Here is a 17160-nt window from a genome sequence, read left to right as displayed (position 1 = left end):
TCCAATAGGTGCCAGTTCTTAGCACTGTGCCACCTAATCAGCACCCTCATTCCAGAGACATCATCAGGAACTAAGATTTATGTGCTAAGCACATTTTTAACATTCAGAAAATCATTATCCTTACATTGATGGATGCACAAAATAAAGCAAGGGCAAAAAGACAACTAGACAGATGTGAGAAAAGGGGAAAATAACATGTAACTCATATATGTCAACCTGATTCACATAAAGCAGCACAACTAAGGCAGTTATTAAAAAGCAATTTTACAAAAACAGCTGAGGCATCTTGCAAATAAAATACAATAAATTTTCTGGTGGAAGGACATTGATAGATCAACAGAAATGGAGGTGAAGTCTACACAAAGTACTGTACAGACCAAAAAGCAACCAAGTGAAAAGGTTAAGTTACATGTAGGCAGAATATGTTTTTATAGTTACTATGGTTAGCAGCTAATATAGATAAAGGAGAGGAAAGATACAAAGCTAACATGCAGGGGAATCTGCAAAACTGCTTGTATTGCCTTCAGTGAAGCTAAGGATATCCTTGTTTGCTCAAGTTACATTGAAGTTCACAGAACATGCTCAAGGACAGACACTCAAGATACAGGTTGGACTGTGGGACTGAACAGAGGTGGATGAGGTAGTACTGGAGAGGAATCATCAAGTAATCAGTGAGGACAACTGACCAAAGTCACCTGAGGATAAAATGTGACAAATGAAGCATTACACGTGTCAACAACAGAGGACAGAGTAGGAGGATGACTTAGTGCTGCTGAGCACAGACCCCTTAGGTCACTCAAGCTGGTTTCTGCATGTTCCTTCTGCTGTCTGCCATGAACACAAACGATGGCATTAACACCCACATGTGCCTTTCTCTCCTTGCACAGCTGCAGCACTGGCGGTTCTGATTCCTCTGTCAGCTTTTGGCCACCGCAGCAGCTCCCCAGGCACAGGACACATCTGGAGTGAGTGGCTGCATCCTCACCACAGACCTTGCAGAAACCAGTCTCCACAGCAACCAGTGCAAGCCTGAAGGGTGGACCTGGTGCTATCTGTCAGGTTTAAAAAGGGTACATCCAACTCACAGTCTGGATTTTTTCCTGAGTGCAGGCTTTAATACCAAGTTATTGTTTATCTGAGACTTAGAAGGTAAGGAAGGTAAAAAATACTGTAAAATATCTTATCAAATAAGAAACCATTGACATCAACCAGCACAGAAAAAGATACCTCATTCTTTGATCTGTAGTGCTTTACACAACTACCAGTATAATTTCATTTAAATGAAACAAAGCACTAAATAACAGACTAACATCAATAATAACACCAAGAACACCTGCTGAACAAATCCTGCAGATAATCTTGTGTTTATTGGACAACTATTTTATTTGCAGGAAAGTACTGTTAATAAACAATTGTTACTGACAGGTATGATGATTTTAGAAACATTACAAAACTACTTTTTTTGTGGAATAAATGAGACTTACCTGTTGTGCAAATAACACTGCTAAGGCTGAACGGTCATTCTCCACACTGAGAAAACACATATAAATTGAATTTCACACACATATATACTAAATTATTAAATGGGAACTGTAGGATGAAGAGGGGAAAAAAAAAAGGTGCCTATTTTTCATTTCCAAAATAGTTCAAGGAGATAGGAAACCCCCTGTTACTGCAATACATTTTCTTTATGCTAATTACCGAGAATAAAAAGAGCTCTGCACCTTAGTAATTATAAAACTTCCCTGAGTGAGAAAGGCACAAAAAATCTGATTCTCTTTTGCAAAAAGCTGCTTTTCAGTGCTCTGCCTATGAAAAGATAATTTACAGCTGTTTCAACGCCCTCTTATCCTGCCAGGTTATGTTTGAGTAGACTTAGATGAGAGCATTTACTTGGTTCAAAGTAATTTAACAAATTTCTTGTATCTGTTAAAAATTTAAATTCTAAGTAAGAAAACTGAGATTACTCTTTTTTTAAAACCACCTGTTCTCAGGGGAACTGATTTATATCTGGCCAACTTTAGGTTTACTTCACTCCACACTATCTCATGCCACTTTTATCTTTCCGTGTAAGCACATGTTGAGTTTCATTTTGCTTGAGTTTAAATGTCATTGCAAAACCATCAAAAGCTCTGAGTGAGTTAGTCATCATGAGGGAAAAAGCAAAATATCTAATATGACCATGAAGAAATCCATGCTTTAGGCAAGTGTTTCAGTATAGATAGTGGTATTATTGAGGTGAGGCACAGAGCTCATGGTTTTAGCTTACATACTTCGTCATACAGTAGGCACCTTTTGGCAAATAGCACCAGGCAACCAAGGATGCTGTAAGTACTTTGCAGAAAAAAACACACCACAGGGTTGGTAATACAATACGGGGCTCGTAATGAAAGACAAATGGATTATACTTGTGTCTCTTCTGCTGATTTATTGCTTAAGGTTGGACAAATCATTCTGCCAACCTGTACCATAGTTCCACAGGTACAGGATGAAGACAGTTACAGTTGCTTTAATTGAGGAGGAATCTTGGAAGGTTCATTTAAAATGTTTATATGAATGTCAAGCAGGAAGTTTGAGGAAAAAGAAATATCGATCTCACTGAAGTGATATAAAGCTGTATACCAACTTAACCACAACTTCCACAGCCTGTACCTCTCTGATCTGGTTGTTGCAAGCCAGTGCACGTCTGTCAGCACCTGCTGCAAAATAGACAGCTAAAGAGAGAGACAACATGAATAGTGCTTTTTGGTCCATTTAAGCAAATATTGCTTTTTAAAAAGGAAAATGCATTTATATCACAAAATTATATCCTTATCTTGCCAGTGGCTATACTCCTCACCCAAATTAAGCCAGGATTTGGCACACTAACAATCAATAATTTAGTAGTAAAGATAATTATAGAACCAATGGGGAACTTATAAAGAGGAGTCATTAGTTTATAAATTGATATGCATTCTAACAGGAGTTTTATTATGAAGCCTGTGTAGCTGTCAGCAACAGGCACCTGGAACATGGTCCATGGCTTTCTGCCACCCTCAGAGTTCAGACCATTACAAAGCACAACACTTCTTAGGAGGTGAAGAAGCAAAGGGCAAATAGTTATCTTTACTAACAAGAGTAATTTCCAAGCAAGTGTCAATTTTAGCACTCCCCACAAGTGACAGAAAGTGTAATGAAGCCAGTGAAACAATGCTGACTGTCTTCTGTTGTGCCAGTGTGAGTCATTCATTATTATCTTGGGCTGCAGCTGCCTTGTCTAATGAGGCTAATGAACTGTCTGCTACATCAGTCTGCCATTACTGACACACGGGACTGAATAACACAGCACCACTTGGAAAAAGTAGATGCAAAAATGTGCTAAAGTAAATCATTCTGCATACCTGAAGGAGCACAGCAGGCATCATGCTCCTTCCTCTTCTCATTTGAACATCTCTTCTGGCATGTTTCAAATATTTCACTTGCAACATCTTTCAGTTCTTCTTGTTGTTATTAAAGATCTTTTCTTTCCTGTCCACACTATATCCCTTACTGAAAGGCTCATGGGTCTTTATAGATGAGTAAATAACTACTTATCCATCAATGTTTTAATAACAGTCATTATTAAACATTCACCTTAACCTAACTTCTTCTTCTGCTGTTAAAAGAGTTGCAATACTTTCAGTGAATATTTTCACGTATGTTCATTTATTGGATGGTAACTCTGTTCTGGGGGAGCGTAATTTCCTGTAGTGCAGAATACCAGAACAATGACAACTGAAAATACACTTAAACTTTCAGATTATGTGAAATTGAAGTGACAAATAGGTTTGGGATTAGTATTATGAGTAACAGTCTTCTCACTGAGCTGAAATAAATTGTTTACAACTGATAGGCTATTCCACTGAGCAGGAGAGAAGTTATTGGGCAGGTTGTTGAACACCTCTTCCAGTCAGTCTGGCACTGCTGCATGTCCTCCCCTCTGCCCCAGCCACACAGGATGGAGCAGAGAGACCAATCTCAGCGAGACCTCAGCTGGTACAGAAGCAAGTGGGACATTCTCTACCTAATTCTTGGTGAGAAACCACTACAGGAAGGTTAACTTTTACAATAAATTAATTTCCATCTTTAACAAAACAGCAATTGGGACAAGTTTTTCCAGGACTCCAGTAAAATGAGCACATCTGATCTATAAAACTGAGATAAGAGCATACAAATCTTACATGTGGAAAAAATTATTTGAAATACCTGAAGATAAGCAGATAATCTACCTAGATCCATCTCCGTTTAAGGGCAAGAAGTGACTCTAACACATGCTAACTCAGCTCCTACTGAACTAAGCAGTGGGATCCAATCTGTCTTCAGGTAGTACCAACCCATGATATATTACTTCTGACCACAAAACTAGAACTATACTGGTATATTTATATTTATATTTACAAACTCAACTCACTGAAAAAACATTTCTCTAAAGAGCACTATGTCAAAGTCATTTTAAGTTATTTGTTGACCCATTTTGTTACAGAAGAAACCTGACACGCTTTCATAGAAGAAAGCATACAATAACAAGATGGAGAAATCAAGCTTCTGGTTGAAACAAGGTGAGGATAAATAAATTTGACAGATGTTGATGAGCATGATTTGACAAACATTCGCCCTTTTGAGATTCTGAATAATTAAGTAAAGCACAGAGAATGCAAACCACACAAGAGCATTTTAAGACAGAGTAACATAGCAAAAAAGCATAGAAGAGACTGAGTGTTATTTGAGACCTACTATTACATTATTTTGCTATTGACTCAAAACATACCATTACTGCACACATATGATAAGGTATAATAAAGTAAGGTATTGTATTCTGTGTCATTTTTTTTCCTGTTTTGAAATATTATATTCCACTGAGTTAAAACCCTGTGCTGGAAGTACAAACAATTCATGGAGAACTATATGGACTGAAGTGACTGCAAAACCACAATCAGAGAAAAATAGCCTTCTCCAGAGGGTGGACCAGATAATCTAAAGGAAGCTTCACACATGCAGCCTACAGAGACCACTTGGCTCCTTTCATCTCAGGTAATGAGTGAAAGTTAAGCAGTCCAAAATGCCACTTTGAACCTGAATAATGTAAAACTTAAAAAAAAAAATCATCAGTTAATTCCCAGGGCTTGGACTCCTGGTTTTGGTGTGCAATATTGTAATCTGATTCCACAAGAATCTGAAATAATTAAGTTATTAAGTTCTGATCTTCAGCTTGCCACTGAGTTAGAATGCCCAGATGAATAAACACCCAAAATTTTAAGGCACAGTTTAGGGACATCAGCATTTTTCACATGCTTATGTCTATCTTTATATACAAAAATAACTTCTAAATTCTGGCCCTTTGTTTTTTTTTTCTCAATTTCTCATATTAATTAGTTGGAAATTGAAATAATACTAATCTTTTGAATGTTTTGATATTCTCACAAAGAAACCTCCATGGAAATAAAAATTATTAACATTTTTCAACTCTTTTGCTATTGAAAGCAAGTATTTTTATTAGCATTATATATCTCCTAGGAGTAATCACCACGTTTCATGATACAAGTGATTAATGTTTTTATTCAACATAACCGAGAATGTGAATAGTATTTCAAGTGGGTTTCACCCTCACCTAGCCGGTATCAACCATATGGTGGGAAGAAATAATTACTGTTTATTAAGTCTACATTAAACTTTTCAGAGAACCATTTTATGAGATGCCATAAGGTTGTATGCTTACTGCAGTCATTAATCTTCTTTGGGTGTCTTCAATCAAGCAGCTCTGTCAGAACCATTATATGACGTTAGGCCTAAGCTCTTTAATTATTATGCAGTTTTTTTAAGAACCAATGTGTTAACTGCATTGTTTTCACAAGTGAAATTGCTCTGTTTCAAGTTCTGGACGACCCCTAGAATCAGGTTCACCTTATGAAGTACATTTTTAAATGGTTTCTGAATCTGTAGTGAAATACCATATGACCATGACATGCTGGTTTTAGAATTACAGTGAACTATTCATGTCAAGAGGTCAGGAGATTTTTACCACATTCCTAACACAAATAAAAATACCATAAATCAAACAAGTAACATTTAGAGTTGGTAGCCAAAGTTTGCAGAAGCGAGAGGTATAAAACAGCCAGTAAAATAGCCCCAAAACATTGAATAGAAAACTTTTAGTGCAATTGCCATTGCTGCACAGTGCTTACAAATGAAGCCAGAATAAACAGAGTTTTCTCTCAGATTAATGATATCTCTAGTTAGATAACATTTAACCTTTCAGTTAATGAAGGATCCTCTCAAATGAATCGTGGGCCCCTACAGCAGATTATACATTCATACAGTTTCTGGTCCCCTCTTAAATACTGCAGATCCAAAGTAGTTCTTATTTCACATAAATCAAAAGGTTCTCAGTGAGAAATGACAATTTCTTTCTAATTAGAGGTCTGCAAATAAAACATATGTATTACCTGAGCACCTATTTGAACAACACAGTACAATAAAGGAACTGAACAGATGGAAAGATACAAAATATGACAAATAAATTCATTATATATTTTCAATAAAGAATTTTAAAAATTATTTAAAATCTTGGGGTTTGTGGAAGAAAGTAACATTCACAGTAACTTTCAAAAGACGAAGTCTCAAGCAATCATAAACAACAATATTAAAACATAAAAATAGCCTGCTGTGGGTTTTTTCCAGTTGTCTGCCATAAAATCTGAATGATTGCTGCAATATATTCTCAGGAATGAACTTTGCTGCTCACTATTTCTAAGTGCAGGTGAAAAATAGGTGTCTCCTTTCTAGCATTATTAGCACATGAGTTCAGCTGTTAGTGTTGCTGATGCAATGACAACAGTGGCGTTCTCTACATATCTCTCCATACACATCTCTACATATCTCTACTTAAACTTATTTTTTAATTGTCTGGGCTTTTTAGCAACAATTTTTTCCTAGTAATAAAAATATTAGAGTACTTTCTAGTAGACATTCACATTTTAAAAGACTAAGGAATGTGAAAAGTGTTGAGAAAAATTTCTTCCATCTGAATATTTCTAAGAAGAAACGTGAAGTTTTTTACCTCAAAAATCTTCTAGTGATTTTTTTTACAACTACCTGCATCTGAAATTTAAGAAAATAAACCTAAAAAATTTAAAATAATATGCTGATTTTTGTTATTAATTTTGGAATTCTGGGTTAACTGAAACCTAAGATGGGCAATCAACCAAGCTGAAGAACCAGATGCTCAAGGAAGAAGTGGCCACAGCAAACATTTGAAGTCAAATAATGTATTTTAGCCAGATCCATACAAAAAAATCTTCATTTCCACCAGCAGTCTATTAGCAGGCACTTCACATTGACACCACATCTAGAACAGCCATCGCAGAGGCTTTCTCCAACCCTGTGACAAGATTTCCTCTACACTCTCTGAAAAGAGTCTCATTTTCATGCAGGGGCTACACACTGTTTCTGTCAGGATGATAAAGACGCCACTTTGTACCAATCAGGCTAGTGGACAGTTAATTGCATGGGTTCACAGATTAATATTCTAGGCTTGACAGTCTCAGAGGGAAATCCGATGTTCACCAATCCATTTCCTTTCCCTGTGCACACTTTTCAATTTTATTAGATTTTTTTTTGCCAATTTGCTTCAATTAGCAAATTGTCAAAAAAAACTAACACTCCACTTTTGGGTCTTTAAAAATTACTTTGTCGATGATGTTGACCTCTCAGTTTTGCAAACAAGAAACTTCAGGTAACAATATGGCTACATTTGCTAACAACTGTGAAAAAGTTGGCAAAAGTATGGATAATAAGTGAGATACCATATATCTTACCATTTGAAAGGACAAAAATATACAGGCCTTTAGGGCAGCACTTTGGCTTCCAGAACACTATCTGCAATATGACAGTGTTTTGATTTATACACTTATTTCAGTAAGTGACTGGAAGTATAAGTACTCATATCAACTATGGTCACAAACTTTTCTCTTTCATCCTCACATAATTTTTATAAATTACAGCAAAAACACTCTGTCCATAAACAGTTTTCATTCTAATGTAGTTAAATAGTAATCACAGTAGTATTGGGGCAGGGGGGCAGGCAGTAGAGTAGCTTCCCTTTAATCAATATCCACATATTGAGTATTCCTTTAGCACAAGGAAGTGAACCTCCTCATTCTGAAATACAAGAGTAGGTTGGTCCTTCTGAAACCAGTCCAAGGTGATGTGCCCTGGTTTTCCCCTGGCCAGAGGGTTAGTGTGCCCGTTGTCAACTCCCAAGGACACCCTCCATCTCGCGCTTCCCATGGCACAGCTCTGAGTGCAATCATACACTACTGTGAAGAGACACAGGGGCAAGGGCTACTCTCACATCAACCTGCTGACTGAGTTTTACACTAGAAAGAATAAGTATTGGAGAAGAGGGAGAGTAAAGACATGGTATGGAGGGTGGAACACTGCTGGCAAGGGTATTGCAATCCTGAACAGGGTACTGCAGATGTTGACCTCCATGTCATCTTGCTGTGCTCTACCATAGGGGAATTTGTCACAAGATGGTTCTGTTATAATTCTCACATGGACATTACAACTTCTATGAGAAAGCTCAGAGGAAGCAGGCAGGCCTGGCATTTGGTTATATGTTTTATCCCACAGACAGTACTGCCTTTCCTGCACAGATGGTTGTGGCTGCCACACTTCAATGGGGAATTCATCTGGTGCTACAAAATATCAGCCAAAATATCAGTGCAGCTAAACATGCAGGAATTAATTTGAATGGAAATAAGTATGATGGGCATTGAAAACTGAAGAAGAAAGTAAATAAATAAAAAATCTGCCTTCCAAATGTCAGCTAAAATGTCATTTCCTCTGAGCCCCCTAAACGTTGTAAGAGGAATTCAGAAGGGGACAATAACAGATGTCAATGCAAAGACCAGATCCTTTGAAGAGAAAGTGTCATCAAAAGAGGTAAATTATGGCTCCTATTCATAACATAATTTTTGGAAATGCATAATCAGTCCCTTTGAGGAAACTCAACTAATGCTAAGTGAAGAACCCTTTCCACGTTAATGAAATTCCTAGAGCTCCTCATATCTAGAAGTCATTACCAAAATGTCTTTCAATGGTGCAGGAACCATACGGAGCCTACGCAGTGAAGAGAGAAAGTGTTCTTTGTCTGAAAGACACTCCCTTGCAGATGTCTTTTCACAGCCTCAAGCAACCCAGAAAGGTCACTGTGGTACCTCACCCTGCTGCTCAGCCATTAAAAAAAGGAGAGAAAAGGGAAAAAAAAGGAAATGCAGTAGGATTATGGTGCCTAAAAGTCCTGGGCTAGTTTGGCCAGGCAAGGTGGGGAGCTGTTGGACTGAACGTTGATATCCAAAGGTTTTCCAGATCTCTGTGAAAGTCAGATTACTTGAGCAAAGGGAGAGTATAAATAATTAATTATTTTCCTTTCATAAATGGATGTAGAACATTTTCTTGCAGCATTTTAGAAAACCCAGAAGTGAAAGCTTCCGTAAGGGATTTCCCAGGAATTGGCATTTGGTAGCCAGCAGTATTTTACTGGAAACTATTTTAAGTGTTGTAAAGGTCACACAGCTCAGTAACTCTTACATGATGAGAGCAGTACAGTAATGAGGACGGAACAGTAATATAAGGTTTTGGATTTTGATTGTTTGGTCATTTTGAATAGTTTTAAGTCACAGATTCATGAACAGGGAATACAATCTTACCCCAAAAAGCAGTGGGTTTGGAGAAGATGCAAATGTCATATTGTTCAAGCAAATATATTCATGCTTTCAGCATGATGCTTCATTAAAAAGGATTTTAAAAAACCTTAGCAGCATAAATAAGTCATATGAGTGTTCACTTGATTCTCTCTGTATATGACACTAGATAAAGATATACCACAGTGCTTTTACAATGCACATGATTCTGCTATCTATGCTTGAATAAACATGCTTTTCAAAACACACAGTTAATGATGTCTGAAGAAATCATCTAACAGAGAAAAATGTAAAGAATTCAGTGTGCTTAGTTTATCAAAACTGAGAGATGACTCAACAGAGAATAAGCATCTTTGTGGACATGAAAAATAGGGTATGAAAAAGTGCTTTAGGTAAGCACAGAAAAAAATGCTGTTCGCTGTATTTGATGAAGTGACATTACAAATAAGGTTTTAATTTCTTTAAGTGAGGCTGATCAAACACTGGAATAAATAAGGCAGTATATGTTTCTGTGTAGTCTGCTGTCTTCAGATCAGAAAAGCAGGGCTTCTGAGAGAGATATTTTCTTCAAATACAATTTGTTATGCACAATTCATAAAATATTACAGTCTATACTACACAAAAACTAGACAAAAACATTGCGTTTATGCTCTCTCCTGCTTTTAAAAATACATGAATTAAAGTGCATTCAACATTATCAGGAAGTCTTTGTTTTAAAGGACTGAATCAAAGCAATCATAAAATCTTTCAGTGCGACTGTCTCACAACTTGTCCTCCTTTAAAGCTGTCACTGGCCTCCATAGCTATAAAAGCCTACAGAAAGTTTATGTACCTGCACTCCTGCTTGAATCAAAGCAACCAATTGCAGGAGCCAACTACTGTGAATGCATAAAATAGTTACTATGTTTAAGAATATTTAAAAGTATTTTATGAGGACAGCATGTGAAATGCAAAGCCTGAATTTCGTCATTTTCATGATTAAGATTTATGATTTCTTCTATGATTTCTAAAGTTTCTTCAAGAACTGGGATCAGAGTTCCATGCACAAGAGAAAAGCCACCCCACAACACCACACCTGGATTTTTTCCAAGAATATGAAATAAACATTAAATAAGCTTTCATCGCTTTTATACTGCATAACAATTAATTTTACTGAGTTAAATGAACCATGAAAAGATACTAAGCAAAATAACTGAATTTCTGACTCCTTTGTTCTTCACTATTGCTTTTTCTGAAGCATGAAAGGAATCTTATAGAGCTAAATGTTTAATTGTTTTATACTTGAAGCTTCAAATGAAAACGTTGTATAAATAACCCTACACTCAGCTAACATTAACAAAGCAGGAACACTATATGCTTGCTACAATATCGCCACACAAGCAGTGCTCAGGCATTTATCTGCCCCTTTCCCCCTGCCAAATTCAGCCATTTGTAAAATTGTTGCAACACAACCATTTTCTCACTGTATCTTATTTTATTTTGTAAGTGCCATTTAGCTAGAGGTTGCTCCCTATTCTGCTTAAAAAGACCAATTCTAAATCAGTGTAATATAAAGACTGTATTTTATATGTTTTTCCTTAAGGCAACAATTACATAACAAAAACTTTACTACTTTATAAATAAGCTTTCAATTCTGACTTATTTTCTGTACTTCTGTAGAGGATACCTAATTGTTTTAAGTCATTAAATATATATTTTCTAAGTCATTTCCTCCCCTCCTTCCTCCCCCCCCCCGAAAAAAAAGCTAGTAATTACTGGTCATCTTTCTGTCATTGATTACGATTAGTTTGCAGATCATGTTTTACTGAATTCATCTACTTATTTCTGGGACCTCATCAATGCTTATACTGCCTCCCAGACAATTTATTCTTATAATGTGAACATTCACAATCCATGATTGCTCAATGCAACAAACCAATCTCTAAATAACCACTAATATAAAATACTTTCTAACAGCTTCTTAAAAATGCTAATGTCTCAAAATTGTAGAATAGCTGGATAAACTAGGATGTACTAATAGCTCTTTTCTAGAATTGTTATTTCTTCACTTGGCCTTAGACAGAAAACTAAATTATTTTTAATGAAAAGGAATTCTGAGTTGCTATAAAATAAACCTTTCTTCCTAATGTTATATTTAAGCTTATCTTATGCCTCCAAAGTAGACCAGCTTGATTAATTTGTATCATATTAAGAATATAGGTGATTTGCAAAAGCAGTATACAGAAACATCAACATTTCAGATCCAGTTTTGAGTATGTATAATTTCACCACATAATAGCATTAATAAAGTATCTAAGGGTAACTGTATGCATCAAACAGGGTTTTTTCCATTACAAATATGTTAATTCTTCCCTAGTTAGCCGTTACACTGGCCAGCTGCACAGGCCACACAGACTATTGCACAAGTAGGAGTGTTTTCACAGCCATGTAACCAGCTCTGCCATACATGCACAGCACACAATCCATACCATAGATCCAAGACTTCTCTAAACATCACACACAACATTTCTTATATGTTTCTCAGTTGTCCTTCGGTAAGCATGTAAATTGAATAAAGTTACTGTCATCAAAACAATCCATTTTCCCCACTCCTGGCCATCTCCTTCCTTGGGGGCCACTCAGGATTGCATAAAACTTCTGTAGGTTGGTTCATTCATTTGTTCGGGATTGCCATCTCCTGCCTGCTATATTTGTTTGGAACCCTTCAACTGGACAGGTACGTAGCATCTCTCTGTGTGTGTCATGTCCACAGAGGAGAAGAAGGGAGCATATAACCAAGAAACACAGCAGCCCATATCCAGCTACCTGAGCCAGAACTCATTTGGCCCCAACAAGTTCTCCATGTTAGGTTAATTCTACCTCATCACTTAGGCCCCACTGGCTACAGCCTTGTGTGTTTCTGGAGCATATAACAATTTACATATAGTAAAGAAACAGGGATATCAGGCAACAAAAATAATGCAAATTTTGGGAATGCAAACTAAGGCACAGAGACATACAGTGAGCATGCAAAGGCAAAAAGAATGATGAGCTAGTAGAGCTCACAGACATTTGAGTTTCACGAGTCTACAGTGGTAAGACCACAAGCACAACAAATAAATTTGTCTGCTGGCTGTAGGTCAAAGTTGGTCAAAATAATGCCAGCAGAGATGTTCCTGCATGCAAATCATGGTTAATCTGCATGCTGAGTAACCAGACCACACTCAGTGAAGAGATGTTCATATGTGCAAAATGTTAACTGTAAGAGCCTTATACAGTAAGTTCCTCTCACAGCTCTAGTTTTTGTAGTTCATGTTGCCCCAGTTGGCAAGTTAAGCAACAAACAACAGGAGGAAAACCTAAAGTGAATTGTTTTCTAACAGTTCTCCCAGGGACAAGCACAATTTGAGCAGTATTACTCAGACTCATCCCAAGAAGCTTTTTTTAACTAGCTTTTAAAAATCTGTTGGATTCCTACAGTGAGGAATTCATACCCTGCAGAAAAATGTTTTAGGTGAAATGTGCATATTATTTTTACAAGCATATAAGTTACCTTGATTTTTTTTTTATCAAATTACTCCCAATAAAAGGCTACTGCAATTGCAGGTTGCACAGTAATTTCTTACAAAAGCCTTACATATATAGGATAAAAAATAATTAATTATACATCAGTTCCATTAAGCATATAGAGGCAACATTTTTATATACCATAAATTGTATATTTTTGAGACTGCCATGAGCACTCAGTACTGGAAAGTCTCTACCCTATATTTGCATACTATTTAGATGTTAAAGATCATCCACACAGCTAAAGGTTTGGAAAAAGATAAAAATAATTCCATCTAGATATTAACCATAACAGTCTGTGACTCTCCAGAGCAAATCTGAAATAATATTTAGAAGCAAAATTTAAATGAGAAATTGTCTCTTTAAATTGTAAAAGACTAACAGTCAAGAAAATTGTATTACATTACTCTGAAACAATCCAGGATTATTTTTGCTTTTTTATATAATCACTTTGAAGTACTGCAAAGTATGTGATATCAACCTCTTGATAAGGTGCAGAAGCCCAAGAAAACAGAAAACAAACTTATAGTCAAGAATAATGAAAGCTGAGCCAGGGACAGGCAGATTCTGCAATAATGCGTCTATCTTTACGCTCTTCTATTTAAATTATTATTAATTCCGCACTTGTTCAAGCATGAAGAACCGGTGAAGAAAATAAATTCAGTGTCTATATTCCCTGTCCCTTGTTCCACTCTGCCATATCTATTTAAATACTGAAAGCTTTTCCAGATGTGCACAGAACACCACAAACCACTATCTTCTAAAACAACAGGCTCCAGAGAAAGATAATAATTTTTCCCATCACTTGAATAAGCTTAAAGCAGGGCACATAGATGAGTGTTGAGGACAATAGTCTTTTGGAATAGCCAAGAACTGCACTGATTTTTGGCTTTTAGCATTTTATTAGTATTCAATAGCAATGACCTGATCTATTAACACCTCAGGGTAACATTGTGAAGCACTTAAAAACAGCTTAGTAGTTATGTTAAATCTATGAGGCTGTTTATTCTAATATAGATTGTAGATACTTAAAACATCCACAATATTTTACTTTGTTCCTGAAATTCTATCTTCTTTGCACAGAGACGAAAATAAACTGCCTGCTATATAGTCCAGTCATACTACTAGTTTATGTCTCAGTCAGTGGATAGACTTCTTTCCTTCCATTAGGATGGACTGCATGATGAAGGGATATGCCTTGTCAGAACTGAGTAGCTGCCTAATTAATCTAACTTTAATATCTTATGAGGAAGAGTCTGTGTATCGGCAGATAGAGCACCATGGAGTCCACTGCCAGAAGACAGAGCAAATAACACAACTGAGACAACACAGGTGGTCGGTTGTCATCCTCTCCCTGGCACTGAGGTAGGTGGGGAAGGGACTCCTTCAGAATCAGATGCACTGACACTGGCTTGGGCACGCTGCCCCGGGATGGAGCAGCAGCCTCGGCTGGGCGCCACTGTTGAAGCCAGATGTCATCCATCTGGCTGCCATTCCTGCTGATCTGTGTGATGGGCACAGCACAGCTCAAAGCTGTGAACAACACGTTCTTTGCAAGTACTGCAATTTCTTCATCTCCAAAGAAATATAACAAAAGTTCACGAACCTCTACTCCTGCCATTTCACTCTCATTATGTTTTATTCCCTGGTAATTTTTGTGAGATTTAAAATAATTTCAAGCCCTTTCATCTTAGTTTTCCATTCCTTGAACCACTGGAAGCAAAACAACTGTGAAGCTTTCAAAAAATACAGGGTGTCCACTCACTAGGAGCTCCTTAAGGAGTTTGATGTTCCTGGATTTTACCTAACTTCATTGTATACTTTATCATAGTAACATTTTTATTAACACGGAAAATGAAATTATCCAACTTTAATTACAATGCATACTTAACTGTAACACAGTAAAGTCAGTTCTTAGCAGATTTTCCCAGTCAATTCAAAGTATTTTTGCATTGTGCCTTTTCTTTAGAAAACCTACAGGCCTATTGGCATAATTATCAAATGTTAAAAAAACAACCCCCCTCATACTTTGCTGAATTCTACTTTCTGCCACCATATGTTACAGAAGACGGAGCTGCATGAATCACAAGACTTAAGCACAGTAATTGTTGAGAGAGAAGGAAGCATGACAGATTTGGGTTAATGCCCAATACCTAATTTTAAAGCAATTCATGGCACTGTTCTAACATATCTCAAAAGCTGAGCAGGAAGGAGAAAAGATGTTAGCATTAGTCAGGTACTTCTTCTGCTCATGAATACAGAGTGGTTAATTAGGAGCAAATTTTCCTTCAAAGACACAGACTGGAGAAATAGTTGAAATGAGCGTGTTCATCTGAAATTGAAACACAGCAAGCTACAAAAATGCTAATGTTTCCCAAAGATTAGCAGCAAGTGTATTCTCTAAATCTACAGCAAGGCAATATTTATCAAAAATAACAATAAAAAAAAAAATAGTGAAACAGAGCTTGGGGGATTTTATGCAGCAGTAATTTACTGGAGGGAAAAGAAAAAACCAAACCAAACCAATATGCTTAAAAAAAATCTTGCTATGTGTAAGACCAACTGACTTGTCCTCCTACCAACTTTTTTTTCTTCTCAGTTATGTTGCTTGTAGATAACCTAGTAAGTAAGCAGCTGATGAATTTTTCACCATTACCTATACTGTTCCTGATGTTATCTTACTGCAAACTTGACCTGTCCTGTCCATACACTGAAACTACAGATTATTTCTTGTCCTTTGCTCAGGCCTTCAGCTCTTTAAGGCTAGAAACTGCAGGGTTTTTACTAACAGATGTGGCAGCTGACACCATAAGACCTTAATTCTGAATTTGGATCCTAATGCTCCCTTATAACAGAAAAATAATTTTAAAATATATCATGAAAACCTAAAAAATGAATCTGTGTCTATAAAAACATACAACAAAAACTTCATAAAAATTCTGGTTTTCAACCCTTTTCACTTATAAAGCTATTTTTAGAAGAGCTTGTTATCTGAGTATTTTCTATATATCATCTAGTATTGCAGAAAAATACTTAGAGTTCTTATGAGTTTAACAGGAAAAAATAGAAATTCCATTACAAGAGTTAGTGCAGAAGCAGAGCTCATCAATGGTTTCAGGATGAAATCCCACTTTCAACTGTATATCTACTGTACCAAATTGTATAGGTTGAACCCCTGTAGCTGCAGATCAGCCCATGCTTATGTGTTACTAGAAAAGCAAGCTGTTCTTATCAAAAATTCCCTCAACTCTTGCCCGCCATTGCCAGAGATCCCCAACAACTGCTGAGAAGGCTTGTGTTTACCACCTAGAGTATGCACATCCTTTTACCTGAACAAATATCCAAACAAACAAAAAGATAATTGTGAATAAAACTAGATAGAAGGCATTCAACAACTTAAACAGCACATTAGTGGCCAAGACGAAGAGATTAGTGTTGGAGTAATGCACAGACTCAAGGATATTGCAGTGTCCTTTTCTTGTCTTCTATTTTGTGTGATTGTCTCAGTAGAAAAACCCAAGCTTCAAAGTTTTAGGGAAAGGAAATACACAAGGACAGAATATGGGAAGATGTAACAAGCCTGAGGTAACTCCATTCTAACTAAGTGGAACAACATATAAACAGGTTTCTTCCCTAGAGTGAACATGTATGCACTAGGATCCCCAGGTTTAGATCTCTTCTTAATCCTCTTAGCATTCAAAGGTAAACAGCAGCAATGCTCTCCCTGCTATCTTCAATAAAGGGCAAGAGTTCCTCCTGAAAACTACAGTTTTACTGACACAAACAGTAAATTCAGCTAACTGTTAAAAAAAGCATTAGCATACACAAATATGTGTGTAAGTATAATCTTATATTAAATATCATGTGCATAAGCACTGTAATTGAATTTCTT

This window comes from Nesoenas mayeri, assembly GCF_963082525.1.
Source record: "Nesoenas mayeri genome assembly, chromosome: 3".
Taxonomy (NCBI): Eukaryota; Metazoa; Chordata; class Aves; order Columbiformes; family Columbidae; genus Nesoenas; species Nesoenas mayeri.
Note: the sequence above shows the minus strand (reverse complement) of the source record.